Source organism: Sapajus apella, unplaced genomic scaffold, assembly GCF_009761245.1.
Source record: "Sapajus apella isolate SASKATOON/1434 unplaced genomic scaffold, GSC_monkey_1.0 scaffold49, whole genome shotgun sequence".
Classification (NCBI taxonomy): Eukaryota; Metazoa; Chordata; class Mammalia; order Primates; family Cebidae; genus Sapajus; species Sapajus apella.
Window position 1 is genome coordinate 8332596 of NW_022436989.1, and position 20775 is coordinate 8353370.

The 20775-nt window shown below is 41.9% G+C and overlaps 1 protein-coding gene across 4 annotated transcripts in view; it reads right to left on the reverse strand.

Annotated features, from left to right (window-relative positions):
• The window catches only part of CHRM3 (cholinergic receptor muscarinic 3), a 507932-nt gene that overhangs the window by 75929 nt on the left and 411228 nt on the right, over positions 1-20775 (reverse strand). For 3 of the 4 annotated variants that reach the window (XM_032242255.1, XM_032242256.1, XM_032242258.1), the window contains one exon: positions 12359-12485. The exons of the other annotated variant lie outside the window; for it this stretch is intronic. The gene's annotated coding sequence lies outside the window, so the exon portion shown is untranslated. The remainder of the gene's footprint in view (positions 1-12358; positions 12486-20775) is intronic. 4 annotated transcript variants of the gene reach the window in all.

Below are 20775 nucleotides of genomic sequence, written 5' to 3' on the forward strand. Positions count from 1 at the left end.
GAGATCTGTCCCACTAAAACTTAAAAGATGAGGTTGATCAGAATGCAGAACCACTGTGGTGAATTATATGTCCTAATTGCATGCACTCTATAACAACACACTATTGAATCATCTCAATTATCTTCAATGGTGATATAGATCTTGAGGCAGTGAAAGTAGCTTTGAATTATGAGCTATAGGACCTACCCGAGTTTCAGTCCCAACATGATTTAGGGCAAATTCATTAGCCCTGATATTCTTATTTGCCACAGGGAAAATAATATCTACCTTGTCTATCTGATGGAGTCATTTGGAGAAACAAGTATTTTGAAAATGCCCCGAAGGGCCAATCAGATGGAAGAAGATAAATATTTTGCATCCTGTGTATTTGAGGGTAAGTATGATGCTCCCTTCTTTTTACCTGTCTTCGTAGAAAACCTGTCCCCATCCATGCTTCAATTTTCTAGATGGTGTGATGCTTTGTTTAACATCTTCCTTAATCTATTTTAAATTTTCTTGATTCTTCGCTGAGTATATAAAAGCGTATCTATCTGCATTTTCCAGAAGTATCAGTTTCCCAGGGAAACACTTTAAAATTTTTGCATTAAGAACTTTCTTTTCTTTATGTATTCTAATGTTTTACACATCGAAGGGTCCATAATATTTTTCAGGGCTTGCTGTTAGTAGTACAATGAGAATTATGTGCGGGGACCCTGGTCATTTCATGGGAAATTCCCCAGGTCTGAAGGGAGAAGATGCCAAGTCTACTTTATCACCAAACAGCTTTGTGACCAGATCACAAGTCACCTAACCTCCTTGAGCATGGGTCTCATTGCCTATACAATAGGATAAACTTTGTAGGTTTGTGGTAAGGAACATAAGATCATTTGCATACAAAATATGGTGTGGCAATTTTAATGAGTTTTATGAATGCAAAGGAGGAATGAGAGAAGGAATGTGTTTGCCATGTGTTGTTTGACAATTACAGCCACCAAGATACCTATATATTGTAGAGTTGTCCAAGACTGCATGAAAACAGATGGTGTTTGTGGTGTAGGATGGAGTCTTTCACCGCAAACATTTGTCTATGATCAAATCACGCCTTTCTGCCCAAACACCTTCCATGGATTCCCATAGCCTAGAATGAAGTTGAAGTTCTGTTGCCTGGTATTATACGACTCAAAGTTACTATTCCAACCTATATCCCATACTTTCATGGCTAGATCCCATTCTTTAGTCAAAATAAACTGCTTCCCATTAACCAAATATTCCCTGGAACTTCTTCTGGCACTTCTTATCCACCACTTAGAATATTATCTCCCATTTTTACATGTCCTGAACTTTACAGTTCAATCCATATATAATTTCCCTCATGATCTTTCTCTGAGTCTTACTTTCTGTAGTGATCTCTCTCCTTGTGAAAATTCCATAGAGTGTTTTTGTTTTACTATTTCTGCCTTTTAGTATTTTTTTCTATGCACATGATTTATCTTCTCAACTACAATGTAAACTTTTGAGGGTAGAACTCTTACCTGTTTCAGCTTAATAAGGGTGCACTGAAGAAAAACTCAGTGAATGGGTAAGGAATGAATGGATGAGAGAGACTCTTCTCAGTGGTTCCAAATAGGAGGACAACAAACTCTAACTCTCTTTAGGAGACTGGCGATTTGAGATAAACAAGTCAAGTCAGCCATATATAAAATTCTGAAGGAGACTTGTCTCGAAGTGATTATATAGATTAACTACTTATGTAGTTAAGTATTTAAGCAGAAAGATATTTTGCTGGAATTCAAGTTCACCACTCTTATGCTATGCTTACTGCTGTGCTTCACCTTAAGTTATGTAGAGTCCAACTTAAAACGTGTAGCACATATTGTAATCATGAAGTTTCTGGAATTGATGTCTGTTATCAAAATGTCTGTCAGGGTTTACAGCTTATAAAGGATAGCAGGGGTGAGAGAAGGAAGAGGTGAAGACTTGTACCTGATCCCTGCCTCCGAGTCCTTCCCAGTTCAAAGGCAACTGGTAATGTCAGGAACAAAAAGATCTGGACACAAAAAGTTGGATTTGATGATTTCTACAGATTCATTTTCCTTTTGTGATCCTAGACCCTTGGATATTCCTTTTGCACTCTTGATCTATCAATCATGAAGGATGTGTCAAATGTTTCACTCTATTGGCTCTAAACTCTTCAAAGGCCAAGCGCGGAAATGAAAGAAAAGACGTGGCCTCCCTGCCTCATACATCATGAGAAGCAGCAGATTCCCAAGTCACGGTTTAGCTAGCCTTTCCGTGAGTGATCCATGGAGCACAAAACCAAAATGTTGCATTTCTTTTCTGCTTACAACCATGTTTAATATACATTACTGACAGAAGGAAATGATGCTGTCCCCATACCTGCCTCTCCCCTCCACCCATCTTATACATGAAGAAACCTTCCTTGTGTTACTAATTCCTGCACACATTGACCGTGGTCTAGGAACCTACAAGGGTCTGCTCTTGGGTGAAAAGGAGGTTCGAGGTTTGTGTACGGGGATGGTGGAATCAGCTTGGCTTCCACACTTCTAGCAGAGCATACTGTTATTAAAGGACAGAAGGACTTCTATTGCAGCTCCACAACCAAGAAAAATACTGGAATAGAAATAACATAATCACAGGGTTTCTTGTATTTTTATCAATTGAAATGTATTTATATTCTGCCTGTTAAAAAAAAACAGAGAAAATGATTTGATGTGGCTCCATTCAGCAAACATGATGCCAGGTTCCGATGCTTAATTATGTAACAGAATGGAGAAAAACACACCTCCTCTGAAGTTACACCTTCTCAGTCTGAGGATAAGACTTTTTTTTTTTTTTTTTTAAATAGCTGTGAGAGACAGGACTCAAGCGACTTGCATTTCCTGCTAGTTCTGAAATGTTCCTATTTTTCACTGGTGGACTGCTGGCTGGGGAACTGGTCACTACGCTTTGTCAAGATGAAGCCCGTACACCCCTCAGCTGAAACAAGAGGTCACACTAGGTGATTGGCTGGAATCTGCAGCCAGCTGCATCCCCATCAAATACCGTCCATGCCTGTGCACACATAGCGTGGATCTTTTCTTTTCTACAAATATATCTCCATCAACTCAAAAGAAGTGTCAGGGACGTGGTGCAATGTTGGTGATCTGGATCCCTGACGCTTATTAGTTTGACATTGAGTCCCCCACGCCTACTTCCACTCAATTTGTTAAAACATGAAATGCAGTAATTCAGGTCCATGTTCATTGATCCTTCTGAATCAGCAGGCTTCTAAATTTTTAACTCTGTCCTATGGAAAGGAAATATACACCGAGCAACAAATTTCATGTGTTACTACCTCACTCCATGGGAGCTACTCAGATGTGTTCTGTTCTGTACTATCCAAAATAAATACAAATGTTCTTCCCAATGCACTAAGTTGATTTCATGACTTGAAATTTGAAAACCATTGTTTAAAACTCTAAAGGCTTTGAGGTCGAACACGAAGCCTTATCAGTCTCTGTCTCTTAGAGTACCTTTGCCCATAGAAGAAAGTCAAGAAATGTTAAATAATTATTTTCTAAGTGAAGAAAAAATAATCTGTTGAACAGCATTGCCCAAACAATCTTTTTCCTCCCCTATTTGTGTTGCAGTTGTGCAGAGAACATAGTGGGCACTCATCAGTTGCTTACGGAAGGATTACAGAAATCTATAAAAGCTTCATGCTAGGCTGGGCATGGTGGCTCATGCCTGTAATTCCAGCACTTTGAGAGGCTGAGGCAGGCGAATCACAAGGTCAGGAGTTCGAGACCAGCCCGGCCAATATGGTGAAACCCCATCTCTACTAAACATACAAAAATTAGCCAGGCATGCTGGCGGGTGCCTGTAGTTCCAGCTACTCGGGAGGCCGAAGCAGGAGAATTGCTTGAACCCGGGACGTGGAGGTGGCAGTGAGCTGCGATCGTGCCACTGCACTCCAGCCTGGGTGACAGAGTGAGTCTCCATCTCAAAAATAAAAAAATAAGATTCATGCTTAGTGTCTTCATTGAAGGAAGGAGTAAGAAAAGGGAAAAGAAAAGAAGAATGGCAGAGCCAGCTCCGTTCATCTTCAAACAAAAGATATAAAAATCATGCTGGCACAGAGGATCTGGAAAGACTGAAGGTCTGCCCGGTCTCTTGTGGGCCAGCGAGACCTCTGTGTGATTTGTAATTTAATTGTTTTGCTAGACAGAACACTGCTGGAGGGGGAAACATGTTTAAATCACAATGGCAATTTAAGGTAGAACATGATTTGTCCCTCCAGCCCCATTACCGGAATCGTCAGTAAACTGATCCTCTCAAATCTCCAAGTAATGAAAATGAATCGCTCAGCCTTGAACCAAAAGCTCACTCATATTCTATTTGCTTTTCCTGTACCGCTGAGTTTAGACATACAACCAAGTATATGCGTTAAACTTAAGCCTCAATATAGACATGTGAAGAACATTTCCCTAAGAAAATATATTCAAGTTGTACCCAGTGAGTATCATTGAGAACCTAGTTACATTGAATGTGGTACTGGATTGTGGGGCAGAAAACAGTGAAATCTGAACAGTGCTCAGTCTAGTTAGTGGAGGCAGCCACATGCACAGTAAGCCATGCTTCTGTATTTCAAGTGTCGCACTGTAGGTCTGAGCAAGAAGCCATGAATACTCAGACAGCTACGCTTTCTGCCTTCAGGGGAGGTGACGACTGGGCAGGTCTTTGAAGACTGAGTGGGATTCACCTAAAGTAGAGGATAAAGAGCATTTGGATAAGTGAGGACTGTATCAACTCGGCTGTCAGGAGCAGGAAAGTGCAGAATGCTTTGGGGATTGCTTAGTGGGTGGGTATTTTTATTGCCTAAAGGTCTACGGTGCAGGGAGAGAGGGAATAAGTTGTCAACTTAATTGACACTAAGTTGACAAAAAACATGAGTATTATGGTGTGGAGCTGCATATTTACTGAACATTTAAACATGTACTACTTTGTTTTTTCTCTCGTTGTTGAGTGTGTTGCAAATTTTGTCCTCCCCAGTGTGTGTGTGTGTGTGTGTGTTGTGTCTGTGATGTGGAATTATGCAACCAGAAGGGGACTGAGGTTATTTGTCACCAAGCCACTGATTTTATACATGCAGAAGCAGACGCGTAAGTCATTTAGTTAAAAGGGTCTTTTCCCAGGGATTGGAGAGCACTCAGCTATGTATCTATTTGCATACAGATAGAAAGTCATCTTCCTGCTGCTCTTGTATAGACTGGCTCTTCGTCAAGAAGAAAAACAGCTCACTGTTGATTTAAATTGAGCAGGAAGGAAGTGCAGGAGCAGTTGGGTGTACCCGATAATCTCACTATTCAGGACAGAAGGACACAAAGGAGTGTGGTATAAAGGTAGCTTTGATTTGGACACTTCCCAAGGGAGCTGAGCTCCAAAAGTACCAGAAGGACTTGGTAATGAGGCAATTTTATGCTGAAGTAATCCCAAGCCAGAGCCTTCAGACCCCACCAGGGCATCTGCCACACTCAGTTATCAAAGGAAGCTTGTCCCCTCCTGCGGGGTGCGGTAATAAAAAAGTTCTCCTCAGCCTAGCGCGTGGGAATTCCTCTGCTGGTCACAATGAGGTTTTGGTTCTTCACCACTGTACTTTCTTAATAAACTTACTTTTGCTTTGCACTGTGAACTCACCCTGAATTCCTCCTTACATGAGATCCAGGACCGCTCTCTTGAGGCCTGGATCAGGACCCCTTTCCGCTAACAGTTTCTCTATTGCTAAGGAAGGCTAGGAGGCTTTGGTAGAGGCCAAAGTCCCCTGAGAACCCCCGAGTCTGAGAGTACTAGCCTCCTTTGTTGAGTCCTGGTTTTGGCCTCCACTGAAATGTAGTGTGAAGGCCAAAGGACAAGATATGTGACCCAGAAAGACGCTCCTCTGGAAGTCACCCCCGGGAGGAGTTTGAGAAACTCTTCCTCTGACCTGGTTCTTTCCTTGGTTTCCATGGACATCAAGCCTGAGTCCAGATTCGATTCATCCTGGTTGTAGGACAAAGCCAGCGTTTCTTTGCATGAGCAGTCAAGGAGATTGCTTGGAAACATCCTATCCCAAGCAGGGAAAGAGGAAGTGTATAAAGTTGATGCAAGGAACAAGCCTCACTTCTAAGGGAAGTGACCAAGTTATTTTCACTTCTGGTCCAGCCTGGGTCCATACATACAACAAGTGAGGTAGACAACAAATTCAAGTCAGTACTGAAGTTGAGCTTCATTAAAGTGTCTGTGAGGACTGAGATACAAGGCTTTGTAGCTTATGAAATCTGCACAATGGGCCCAGAGATGGTTTCGTCAGAGGTGTTCGAACCAGAGCAACTCCATCTTGAGTGAGGGCTAGGACAAATGGGGCTGGGACTTGATGGGCTGTATTCCTAGAAAGTTAGCTATTGCTACCCTGCAGATGTTTACGGTGAAGGAAACAGGTTGATAACATTTACTAAACAGACCCAGACTTAGGAGTGTCCCGATACCCCAATATCTTGAGAACAGAAGCATTCCTAATTTTGCTCTAAAGATAACAATATCGATATATGCAAAACATAGTAATTAAGAAAATTAATCCTTTATCACAAACCCACATATCGCAGCACGTCTCCCTATGGTCTTTCTTTCTTTTTCAGATGGAGTCTCCCTCTGTAGCCCAGGCTGGAGTGCAGTGGTGCGATCTTGGCTCAATGTAACCTCCACCTCCCAGGCCCCAGTTCAGGCAATTCTCCTCCCTCAGCCTCCGGAGTAGTTGGAATTATAGGCATGAACCACCATGCCCAGCTAAATTTTGTATCTTTAGAAGAGATGGGGTTTCACCATGTTGGCCAGCTGGTCTTGAACTCCTGACCTCATAATCCACCCGCCTCAGCCTCCCAAAGTGCTGGGATTTCAGGTGTGAGCCACTGCTCCTGGCCCATGATCTTTTTTTATCCTGTATAGAAACAAGTATTGTACCTGGGAGGAACGTGTTCTTCCTCTTACTTTCGGGAATGCGTTATTCTGTCTGTGGAGTAGCTGTTCTTTCACCACTGTACTTTCTTAATAAACTTACTTTTGCTTTGCACTGTGGACTCGTTATGTGAGATCCAAGACCCCTCTCTTGAGGCCTGGATCAGGACCCCTTTCTGCTAACAGTTTCTCTATTGCTAAGGAAGTCTAGGAGGGCTTCTTAGCATGTTCAAGAAAGGAATGACTACAGTGGAGGCTGCCTCCATTTCTAAGAATGAAGACAAGCACTAGGGATTTTGCTAAGAAAGTCATTCAAAATGGAACAATTTGCCATGGAAATATAGATGTGCTTAATGCCAGCACCGGACTCCAATTTGCTTTCTGCATACTGTGGCAGCTTTTTTTTTTTTCTCAGTTTGCCAAAATTATAAAGGAAGAACAAAAATATGACAAGAGGTAACTGGTTGGCTACGAACCCATGAAAAAGCAGGACTTCCTCCAGAAGTCAGGGGGCTGGCTGAGCAACGGAGGAACCATGCAGAAAAATGCAGCTGTTTCCTCTCAAGCAATTTTACCATAAAACATTCAGTGACAGCTTCTGTCCCAGACCACAGGCAGGTAGAGTTAATTACTTTCTTCATTTCCATAAAGGTCATAAACCAAAAAATAAGCATGACTACTGAGGCAGAAGTGTGATGGACTTTCAGTAAATACACAGAGAAAACACATCACATAAAGCATGCAAACGCCTGTTTGCCTTTTGGGAAGGATGCTTCTAGGAGGAAAATAATAATTTCTAACTGCTTAAAAGCCTTACTGCCTAATTCCCGATAAAACACAAACATATTGGCTTTTATCTGTATAACACCTGATTTCATGGCCAGGACAATTAGCCAATGGTGTTCCAGGATGCTATTGGCCAAAGACCCTTCTCTTTCATGTGGCACTTAGATGTCTGGGTCAGGCACCCCCAGGCCGGCCATTTGCAACTGAACTTCTGATTTAATTTCCAGAGGATAGATATTTGCCAGGCTACCCTTGAAATGATAAACTACCTCTTTTCTTAAGACTCTCAACAGTGCCATCAGTCTGATATTCTTCCTATAGCCACAGACAAAATTAGAGGATGAGTTCTCATTTTTCTACTTATGTCTGTTAAAATGGCCAGAACACTTAGCATGATAGGGTCTGAAATAGAAAGGTATTAAACAAGTCAAGGAAAACTGGTTCCTTACAGTATTCTGATGCTGTGTTCCCTGAATCAATCAAGAGGGCATTGGCAAGGCCCTTGGCAGACAGGGCTTTGAGGAAGGCTCACCAGCTGGCCGCTCTCCTGTTCTGTCCAGGCTGGTGGGGGAGGCCACCAGGAGCTTCCTCTGATGTTCCTACATCAAAGGATTATAGATGGAATGAAGACCTTAGAAACCATCTCGTTCAATATCTTCCATTTATAGAAAATGGAGAGGAAAAATGACTGAGTCGGCACCTCCTGACTGGTGAGGGTGCATTTGGGTTGGCCCTGTGTCCTTACGCCCTGGCAATGCTGCTTTTACCTCTTGGTGACATGTGACAAAGCAGTCAATAATAACGAAATGTTATATGGCACTGCCCTTTCTTAAATGTACTTTTAAAATATAAAGCCACATTAAAAAAAAATCACAAACAAAGCAGATTTTGAAAATCTCATGGAATGGATAGGGGAAGTTTCCACCCCTCAGCCCGTTGATACTTAATGTTCTGAAGTTAGGACTGAATAATCACCAGTCAAAACTATGGTTGTTTCAGGAGGGTGAGAGGCTGTAGGTTGGTCCTGCAGAGACTGGGCATAGGAGCCTAGCCGTGGCCACAGCTCAGGAACATCATCTGTCCTCTTTGCTCACAGGGACAATGTCACCATTGATGGCCTTGTTTCTTGTAAGCAACTCTTATCCATGCATGTTCCACAGACATTTCATTTCTGAATTCTGAAGGTATGATGTCAAATTTCACATACACCGCTTTAAGTCACACATATTTTGACTGAGGGTGGAGAGGCAAAGAATGTAGTATTAGGCTGGGCATGGTGGCTCACGCCTGTAATCCCAGCACTTTGGGAGGCCGAGGCAGGCAGATTGCCTGAGCTCAGGGGTTTGAGACCAGCCTGGGCAACACGGTCAAACCCCATCTTTACTAAAATACAAAAAATTAGCCAGGCGTGGTGGTGTGCACCTGTAGTCCCAGCTACTCAGGAAGCTGAGGCAGGAGAATTGCAAGAACCTGGGAGGTGGAGGTCGCAGTGAGCTGAGATCGCGCCACTGCACTCCAGCCTGGGCAACAGAGCAAGACTCTGTCTCAAAAAAAGAAAAAAGAATGTAATATTAATATATCTTCTAGCACTTTGCAGGTCTTACCTCCTTTAATCCCAACAGCAGCCTCAAGAAGTACATGTTTTTATCTTTATTTGACAGATGTACAAATATAAGCTCAGAAAGAATTTCCGCAAATACTTAGGACCACTAAGTGAACAGGGCAGGATTAACCAAGAATCTTTCTGATGTGAAAATCCATGGTGTTTTAAAAACGCACATTTCACAAACAGTCCATCTTAAATGACAGTTCCAGGGCCCAGGAATCATTCTGCCATTAAAAAGAATTCCTTGAAATAATTGTGGAGATTTCAAATACCGAGTATTTTTCAAATTCTTCAAAAGTAGAGGTAGGTACAGTATTAGAGATAAAAAATAATAATTATCAGGAGGCCTTATTTGGTGTTTCTATGTGTCAGGCAATGTTCTAAGTGCTTATTGGACATTAACTCATTTGATTATCCTAGCAATTCTGAGGCTCTGAGGGAAATACTACTGTTCCTTCCATTTTAGAGATAGAGAAACTGAGCACAGAGAGGGTGAGTAATTTTTCCAAGGTCACACAGTAAGCGGCAGAGCTGGGGTTCACATCAAGACGGTCTGCCTCTGAGACCCTGCGTTAGCCACTCTGCTGTGCTCTCTGTCCTAGCCCTCCCCAACCTGAAGACCACGAGTCAAATAATTTTTAGTAAGGCCGTTATAAAATGAAACACTGAAGATTGCTATATTAAAATTTATCTGAAAATACATGCTTTTTGGATATGGAAAGTAAAATACAGTAACAAACAGCATGTGTTTTACAACTCTAAAGTTGCTGGAATAATCCTTGATCTCAATGAAAACCAAGCTAATGAACCTAAAAAATTTAAAATTTATTTTCTTTTTTTTAAAAAAAAATCAGTCCTTGTAGCCAATTGAACTAATTCCTTCCCAGTCCCAGCGGGCTATACCAACTGGGAAAGCCTTTGACCAAATTGACATCAATACTATGGCTTTCGATAGGAGAGGCACAGACTTGCAAAGTTAGCAGGTTTTTCTTACTTTATAACTGAGGAAACTGAAGCTCAGAAGGGCCAACATTCCCATTGTTGGAATCAGACTTAGGACTGTCAGTTGTACTCATATCTACAGTTAAACCATCCACTTCACCACAGAGATTCATTAACTTCACTCTGCTTTAATCACAGACATGGAATGAAATTTAAACAAAGCAAAAGCAGTAACAGCAACAAAAGCAGGATCAAGGACATTTCAAGAAAGCAAGTGTCTGCACACCTGCTGCAGATCACACACAGCCACATCTAGCCCCTAGTGCATTCCATCCATCAGCAGGTCTCTTTGGCTTTCCTTTAAATTTGCCCAGAAGTTTAGTTCAAGACATGACCATTTCCTGAAAGTCTCTTAAGTGATCTCCTTTGTTCATCTCAGACCTCCTCCCATCCGCCCTCCACACAGCAGGCAGAACGACACTTCCAAAACGTCACTCAGATCACATCACTCCTTAGCACAGGACCCCTCTGATAGCCTCCATTTTTCTCAGAGCAAAATCTGCATTGATATCCTGGCTCCCAGCGGCCTTCCCCATCACCTCTCACACTCCTCCGCCCTTGCCCAGTGCTCTCTGTCCACACTGCATCTATGCTGTTCCTGGAATACTTCAAACATGCTCCCACCTCAGGCTCCTGCACCTCCTCGTTTGTCTTCATTGACCTGGTCCCTTCCCAGAGAGCACACTCACTTCAACCAGTTCTTTGCTGAAATGTTATGATATTAGACTGTCCCTCCCTGAATATACTATATAAGCCATCTTAAACATGCTCTAGCCTTTGTCACCATTTTTCTTCATGGCAGTTATTGTCCCATGACATTGTGTGTATATAAGTGTGTGTACATACACACCTGTGTGTTTCTATGTGTGTGTACATATATAAAGGTATATATCTATCTATATGTGTATATATCTATGTGTAGGTATACCCACGTGTATATTTATGCGTGTGTATCTATGGGTGTATTTATGAATTTATCTATGTGTGTGTACATATATACAGGTATATATATATCCATTTGTGTATGTATCTATGTGTATGTATACTCACATGTATATTTATGTGTGTGTGTCTATGGGTGTATTTACAAATGTGTGTATCTATGTGTATGTATATCTATGTGTGCATATATATGTGTGTGTAACTATGTATGTCTATGTATGTATGTGTCTATATGTGTGAATATCCGTGTATGTGTATCTCTGTGTGTCACCATGTGTGTATTTATGTATGTGTGTATTTGTGTGTGTGTATTCATTTCTCCTAATAGAAATATAATCTCAAAGGGAGCAGGAGCTGTGTTTACTTCACCATTGCATCCCGTGTGTCTAGAACACAGTAGGTGTTAAATATGTGTTGAAGGATAAATAATTTATGATCAGAGCAGAAATCTGAAACACAAAGTTAAATTATCTCCCATGTTAGAAAAAAGAATGTAAATAATTGCATGCTGCACTTTAGAATGATGCTTTCATTTAAAATACATTAAAGTTATTCTAGGGTTTAATACTTAGATACTGTAAAAATTTTTGCACTGCAATATGACTTACTGCCTTGAATGAATTCATGAACAGGTAAGGTTTTATTGCTGGGTGGCAACTATGTTGAATTTCTTTTCATGGGTTAGATTTGCATTTATAAGATTTTTAAATTATCTGTGCATTGTAAAATATATGATGTTCATGAGGCTTATACGATCACGTAGCCAAAGTAATATGAGGAATAGGTAATAGTTAGTGAAACATGCTATTTCTGGCACTAGTCTAGACCTTTCACCCACCCTATGTTATTTAATTTTCAAGAAGCCTGTGGGGTAGGTGGGAACTATCATTACCTTCAACATATAAATGAGGAAACTGGGAAACACAGAGTTAAAACATCCTAATCGAGGTCACACAACTCATCAACAGTGGCCAGAATACAAAAAGGCAGTTTGTCCATTCTTCTATTCAGCCATCCATTTTTTAATTTAAAAAACACCTATTGTGTACTTACAATCTACCAGGAACTGAGTTATGTAACAAGGATGCAAAAGAGGGATGCAATCTCTACGGTCATGATGATCCCGGCATAGGACAGAGGAGTGGACCAGCTGTCAGGCTGCCCAAGCTACCAGCTCCACCTGGGGAGACAGAAACCAGGCAGGGAGTCAGTTCCTTCTCCCACTTTGGAGTCCTGTTTCAATGGTGGAGTCATTAAGCATCACAGAATGATCCAAATTCTCTGTTTTCCCTCCCTAGAGTCTTCAACTGAAGTCATAAAAGAAAGGGGCTATTTCAGTCCTAAGTTACCTAAGCGTTAATGTTTGGTTCTGTGGGTGGCCTTGAATTTGTAACTCTGCAGCGTGCCACTCTTGCTTCACTTCATCCAGGTTTTTCTTGACATCTGAAGAGGCAGTATCTCTAGGGAGTGTATTTTTGTATTTCTCCATATGTTGCTTTTTGTCCCCTCACATATATTGCCAATAAGACTTGTGAGTTCCACCACAGGCCAGCTCTGCAACTTATGTTTAGTGTTGGCCTGGAAAGAAATATTATTATTGTCATTGATTCATGTCATTTCCTCTATTGTAGAAATGATATTTTCTTGCATTTTCCCTCAACAGACTGAGGCATTTTCTTCCATCTTATTTTATCCATACTTCGTACATTGCTCACAGGTTTTTCTCATTCAGGATTATATTTGCTTCTACCTTTTATCAAAAATCTATTTAACAAAGTGCCCTCCCTCCACGTTAATCCTGTAGCTTTTCTTTTGGTTGCTTTTCCTGATACTTTTCATTTTTCCATTCCTGTAGATTAAGGTCATTTTCCGCATATTTGGTTCCTTGCCACAGTCCTCTCCTTCACATCTGGCTACATTGACCTTGGTTTCATCCAGAACATGACTACCACATACTACTGAAACCAGAGATGCGCTGATGCTGGAGAACTTTTCCTCTTTTTTCTTTCTCTTTCTCTCAGATAGTCACTGTACACTCATATTCAAGTATGCCTATGGAGCACATTTACACTCATCTAACGTTTTCTATGTTTAGAGAATAAATGGCAACAAGGACTATAAGACAGCAAAATGTGGCATCTCTTCAATTCCTTACAACCAAATGGGGAAGAGGAGGATGAGCGTACGTGATTTTAAAAAACATTTAAAAAATTGTAGTAAAATACATGTAACATAACATTCACCACGTTAACCATTAAGTGTCAAATTCAGTGGCATTAACTATATTCACAATGATATACATCCTTCTCTAGAATATTTTTCATCTTGCAGAATTGAAACTCTTTACCCATTAAACAGTAACTGCTCCTTTTCCCTCTCCCAAGTTCCCAGCCATCAGCATTCTATTTTTGGACTCTACAAATTCCACTACTCTATGTTCCTTGTGAAAATGGTATCATATAGTATTTGTCATTTTGTGACTGGCTTATTCACTTAGCATAATGTCCTCAAGGTTCATCTTTGTTGTTGCATGTATCAGAATTTCCTTCCGGGACAGGTGCAGTGTTTCACACCTGTAATCCCTGCACTTTGGGAGATTGAAGCAAGAGGATCACTTTAGCCCTGGAGTTCAAGGCTGCAGTGAGCTATGATTGCACTACTGCACTCCATCCTGGGAAAAAAAAGCAAGACCCTGTCTCAAAATTTTTTTCCCCTCCTTTTAAAGACTGAATGATATTCCATTGTATGTGTATATTAAATTTTACATGTTTATTTATCCATTGATGGACACTTTTGCTTCTGTCTTTTGGTTATTGTGAATAATGCTGCTATGAACGTGGGCATACCAATATCTGTTCAGATCATGAGTAATTCTAAAGTTCAAAGTCACAGAATGATAATAACATACATACACCATGAGAACTTATAGCCATATAGCAGTGCTAAGTGTACTGTGAGGATCGCTGAAGTCAAGTGAGAACTTCATAGAAGAAGGAATTTTTGAGCAGCACTTTCAAGGTACCATGAGATAAGATTTGAAGGCAAAGAGAGAGGGAGGGCACTTGGCATATTTGTATTGTGCATATAAAAATCACAAAAGTTGAGAAATAAATGATGTAGAGAGTGGAGCAGGGATGGGATGTTCTCTAGGCTAGATTAGACAGTACTGGCCTGAATAGATGAGAAGAATGCTAGTGAGATGATGTAAAATATTAATAACCATGATTTTTTTATTATTATTTTTTGAGATGGTGTCTCGCTCTTGTCGCCCAGGCTGGAGTGCAGTGGCATGATCTTGGCTCACTGCAACCTCCGCCTCCCAGGTTCAAGCAATTTTCCTGCCTCAGCCTCCTGAGTAGCTGGGATTACAGGCACCAGCCACCATGCTAATTTTTGTCTTTTTAGTAGAGATGGGGGTTTCTCCATGTTGGTCAGGCTGGTCTTGAACTCCTGACCTCAGGTGATCCGCCAGCCTTGGCCTCCCAAAGCACTGAGATTAAAGGTGTGAGCCACTGTGCCTGGCCAATGACCATGGTTTTAAAGTTTTCACAGAGCAATCACTACAATGAAGCTGTTGTGAATTTCTCAGAAATAAAGAGGCATCCACCAGACTGTATGTCCCATAAGGGCAGGCCTGAAGAAGTTTGCTTTGCCCACGACTAACCCAGGGCTGATCACAGCTCTTGCACTGGCAGGTGCTCAGTAAATATATGTTAAACACATGAATGAATGCACAAACTGCCAAGGAGGATTGCCACTGTGAAGATGGGCTAAAATTGAGAAAGCTGGCGTTGCAGGTTTTATTGGAAGGAATCAGCCCTCATTGGAATAGCTGAAAGAAATAACAAAGGTATTGGATCTGAAATACTTTAAGGAGGAAGAATCTTTCAGACAAAGCCACTAGAATTCCTTGGCTACAATTTTATTTTTACCTGTTGTCAACACCTGTGTTAGTCTGTCCTATGTTACTCTAATTTTTTATAACTGCTGAGTATTTTCATAGATGTTAATTGTTTTCCCCTCTACTCTAGATATGTTCTTAACAGCTAATTCTGTTTTACAAGGCTCACTTTTGGTCAGTATTTTCTTGTTAAGGTAATCGTAATTCTAAGGATGTAGAAACACAAACACGATCCTAATTAACAGATATGCAAATTGTTTTAGACTGCTTTTCCCTCTTATAGGGAGAAAAAAATCAATATATTCATTAATTATCTTTTGCTTATCTGTAGGTAAGAGATTTTTTAAAAAAAATAATTTTCACCTAACTTTGTGATGATATGCCCACAGGAAATGAACTCCTACTGGCATTGTACCAGTATCAAACATTGGGACTGGATAGTCTTATACGAAGCAAGGGAAGAAGTCTCCATTTGCACATTGAAACACCTCGACTGAAGTCACTGAGTCTACCTTGTGCAATCTGAGTCCTAAATGGAGGAGGATCCATGGTATCCGTCTGTGTATTGCTCTGTGAAAACTTTAAAATTATGCTCATTGGCCGGGCATGGTCACTCACTCCCATAATCTCAGCACTTTGGGAGGCTGAGGCTGGTGGATCACCTGAGGTCAAGAGTTCAAGGCCAGCCTGACCAACATGGAGAAAGGATGAGGAAGGGGTGGATCCCATAGCAGGGATGAAGGCATTACGGTTCCCATTGCTGACTGTTGTTCCCTGCAATGGCTCACACCATGGCATTTTTGGTGAGGAAACTGCAAAGCTTCTGTATGCTAGATTCAAGATACAAAACAAGTGGTTGTATTTTAGAGTGGAGAACAAAGATGTGTGATGTAATTGCACAAGGAGCTGGAGTGAAATGCAGCCTCGCTGACGGGATGGGGGCACCACTGGCAGCCTGGCATTCTGTGCCTGGTAGCAGATGTCACGTACATGCTCCCAAGTCACAGCCACGGGCACAAGGGGGACCCTGCAGGCGCCTTTCCACAGTTATTATTCGAGAGCTCTTTTCTTTAGGTGTTTGTGAAAGGTCAGCGTCTGATCTAATTCCGCCCACAGTTACACAGTTATAGTTTCCTTGACTGCATTTGTCACTCTTTCAGCATCATCTGACATTCTATCTGCTTGCCAGTTTTCTTGCTAATTCTTTTTGGAAAACTATTTTTTCCCCAAATTTGTCATTTTACTTAAAAAAGACATCACAAAAGGGTCTTCTGTGCTATTGAGTTGTCTGATTTTTTGGCAATTCCTATTGGAAAAATCTCACATAAACCACTTCCCTGATGAGAAAAATCATTTATTTAATCCTTATCCGATGTTTTTAACCATTTCTGAACAATTATGAAACAATGAAAGATGACTTTCAATGAATGAAAACAATGAAAGATGAAAGATGACTTCAGCAAATTAATAAGTGATTACATTAAAATGTTTTAGAGAATCTGCAGTAATATATCCTTCTGACAACACGATAATACATCCTTCTGACGATATTGACTTGAGGCTGAGAGGGCAGAGAGCAGGGATGAAGGCATGACAGTCCCAATGCTGAATGAACAAAATGCACAGGAAACCAGCAGACACTGGGCTGGGTCCCAGGGTTCACAAGCGGCCTCCCCAGACCAAGTTTGGGGGAATTGATCAGAATTGGCTTGTCAACTGTCTTAGCCACATTAGCTACCATTCTGCTCAAGGCACCAGGTCCGGCTAGATGGTACCTGGAAGTCTCTTCTCTATAATTCTGTGAGGCTCTTGGTTTTTATATTCCTAGTTGAATGAGATTATGCCCTTGACTCCGAGCCTACTTTCCTGAGGGATATTACCTCTTCTGCCTCTCTGGGCTTTCTTCCTGATCAGATAGTATAGGAAATAGTGTTTTGAAATTGATAAAATGCTGCACAAATGTTAGAGCTTATTAGGTTATGTAGGAGGATAAATCTCTCATTTTGGCATAAATCTGTGGCAAACTTTCTACCATTGGTTTATAAACTTTCAGACTTGAACTGTTGAGTACCTGGCGAAAAATTATTTCTGATATTTATGTCTTTCTTTCTTTGAAGACCAAGGTTCTAGTCTATTTCTTTGCCACTTTGTAACTGTGAGGAAACTGCAACTGCTGGATTTGGGTCTTCACTTATATCTTTTACGTTTTCTCGCTTGAACCTGGGAGGCGGAGGTTGCAGTGAGCCGAGACCGCACCATTGCATTCCAGCCTGGGTAACAGAGGGAGATTCTATCTCAGAATAAATAAATAATAGAAAAAGAAAAAAAGACAGAAATGCACTGTTTTTTTTCTGGAATGCAGAACAGCAAGGGCACAACTTTTGGCCACTCGTTTTGTTGTCTTGAAGGCCAACGTGGCATCTTCCTCTTGCTGGGGCTCACAAACCAATACCCCAAAATACGGCACTTTGTAGATACTGTACTGAAAAAGCCTCAAAGTCTCTCTAATCACCCTTCTCCCCCTAGCAACATCTCTCCCAAAGCACAGGATGAGATTGTTCCTGAACTTCCCGTAACTGCCTAAAATCTGGACCTACCTTAGAAGAAAGCGATAACCTCTGGTCCTTTTCCTGAGTTTCCATTAACTGAACACATCACAGGAGGGAAGACTGAAGTACCAAAGTCTGTCAATATATCTGGATAGACTTTTTCTCACAAATCACCATCTGCTCTGTGGTCCCAACAGACTTTGCCCCAGACCCTGGTATATTCTTCAAGCCCATTAAATTCCCCTAAAAATCATTTACTATCCGCCTAGCATCACCCACACTTCCTACCTCCCCTTCCCCGAGGAGTAGCATATATAAGCATCTGTGCCCCCGACTGGGATACTGGGTAATTGTTCTGTGATTCTCCCTGTGTGAACCGTAGGAATAAATGTATAAAGACTTTCCTCCTATCAATGTGCCTTATTGGGAGCTGATTTTTCAGCAAACCTTCTGAGGGGAAAGCGGAAGTGGTCTACAGTTGTTCTGGCCTTGCGGGTTCGGAATCGGGATGTATGAATTACCATGAAGCTCTTACCAACGTGATAAACACAGGGTGTGATCTCGCCCACCTCCTTACTGCCCAGTGAGCACAGTTTCAGCCAGGAGTCATCTCCAGGCATCGGTTGGACAGGCTGTGTCTGGAAATCACGGTTAGTGAATGAAGCCGTGAGGAGCGCTAGGCTCTGGGAGCGAAGTACGGAATTCCACAGCAATCACATTGCCTCTCCTTCCATGCAAACCAGAAGATGACTGGCAGGAAGAAAAGCTCCTAGACACCTCTCATCTGCTCTGTGCTTCAAGCCTCGCTACAAATAACACATTCACAAAAGGATCTCATTTTGATTTAGCAGGTCTGCATATGTCTAAGCTCATGGTGATTGTGTCTTACTGATATTTTTACCATACGAGTTTCTTCAATGAGCATTTCGACACAGAAAATACTTCCCACAGCCATCTCACGTTATTACCTGAGCTTTCCAGTAATCTTTCCTATAGGCTTTTATACATTTGTTGAACTTTTGGGTCAAATTTCCCTGATTGCTTAAATATGCATGCAGCTCAATGAACTATTTTGCTCAACACAGACAGGCAGTAATAGAAAATTGAGGTCAGATACAGGCTGAGCCAGAAGTGACCGTGGACTCATACTTTTCTTCCTCTGAAGAAGCAATAGGACTCAAAATGATACCTGATCAGAAGGAATATTAGAAACTTCAGAATGTGTAAAGTGTTGACCCAACCCCCTTCAGGTGCATGAATGAATTTCCATCTGCCTGACCGGAGATCTCCTGCAGGGGGGCCTAAGAGACCCATCTGTGACTGGGGGGTCTATGCCACTAGCCTCACTTACTTAGGGTGACACTGACTGGGGGGAGAGCAGGTTAGGGGTGCAAGGAAGGCGAGGTAGAGGTTTTAAGGAGCACAGATCTATCTGCTCGACCAGGAACTCCAGTCAGACAGTCGCCTGGCTGAGTGGCAGCACGTTGAGAGGATAACTGGCTCATATTGAACAAAGTTTATGGGAGGCCATTGGTTTAGACTGAGGTCCTGTGCGAGCCCCCTGCAGACCCGGCCAAACCAGAGTGGAGTCACTTGTGCTCACCATGACATCATCAAACTGAACTTGGACATGGGTCACTTTTCCAAACAACAGGCACTTCACAGCAACCAATTGGAGCGGGCCTAGTTTACCTGAGGATGCATCATAAGGAAGTCCACTCAGTGTTAAGCCTGTTAGGAGAGTTGCCCTGAAACCACCACTCTGCTTTGTGTCCCCTGTCTCTGCTTTCTTCAGCCCTTTACCGCTCATAAAGCCAACTCCCTCTGCTCAGCTCAGCAGAACATCCCTTCTGTTTCATAGGATGATGTGTTGCCTCATTCTAGAATTGCAAATAAAAGCCAATTAGGTCTTGAAACTAAACTTGTCATAATTTTGTCTTTGGTCACAGGGAAGCAGGCGTCAGTAGCACAGGCCATGCTCTCTGAAGCACAAAGAACTCCAGTCCCGAGAGGCTGGCCCTGTGTGGAAGCAGAACTACGATGCTCTCAGTCCATGGGCTGCATGGCAAGCAGGACTCCAAGATGAGGCAGATGCATCCATGTACTTTAAAGACTAGACACCAAGGAGCTTCCAGAGAGTGGGAGATACTCAGAAAAGGTGAGGGCAAATGTCACTTACTGCACCGAGTGGAGGAACTAGGTGAAACTGATATTATGGATGAATTGTGTTTTTTAAAATTCATAGTTTGAAGACTTAACCCACCATGCGACCATATTTGGAGACAGGGCCTTTAGGGAGGTAATTAAAGTTAAATGAAGTCCCAACGGTGGGGTCCTAATCCAGTAGGGTGCGTGTCTTTGCAAAAGAAGGAAGATAAATCAGAGTTCTCTTTTTGTGGATACAGAGAGGAAAACCTATGTGAAGACCCAGTGATGACGTGGCTGTCTACAATCCAGGAAGAGAGCCCTCTCTGGAAATCAACTCTGCCTGCACCTTGATGTTGGATTTCCAGCTTCCAGAACTGTGAGATAGAAATGTCTGTTGTTTAAGCCACCCAGTCTGTGGTATTTTGTTGTGACAGCCAAAACAGATTAAGAAAATGTGCCAAATACCATACATGCTATTAGCTCATCTAATTCTCAAAGCCTGTAAGGCAGGCTTTGTTATCGCCGTTTCATAGATGCGGAAACAGGCGCAGGAAAAGAAAGTCATTTCTCTAACGTTGCGTGGTTGTAAGTGGCTCCTGAGATTTCAACAGGGGGTGGACTGAGAGGGTGAGAGGGGGGTGAACGGTAACATTGCAGCCCCTTCATGGGACTGAAACACAGTTTCCTGAGTGTGCAAAGGATTTCTTTCTAAAAGTCTGAGCTTGGAGATCTGTGCAAGTTTGTGTGTGTAGAGGGGACATTGTAGGTTTCTGAGGGAGGAGATGGGAGTCTTACATGTGTGTCCTTGTGCATTTTGGGTGGAGAAACTAGGTGAGAAGAGGTGGGTGGGGGTGCAGGCGAAAGGCAGAGGA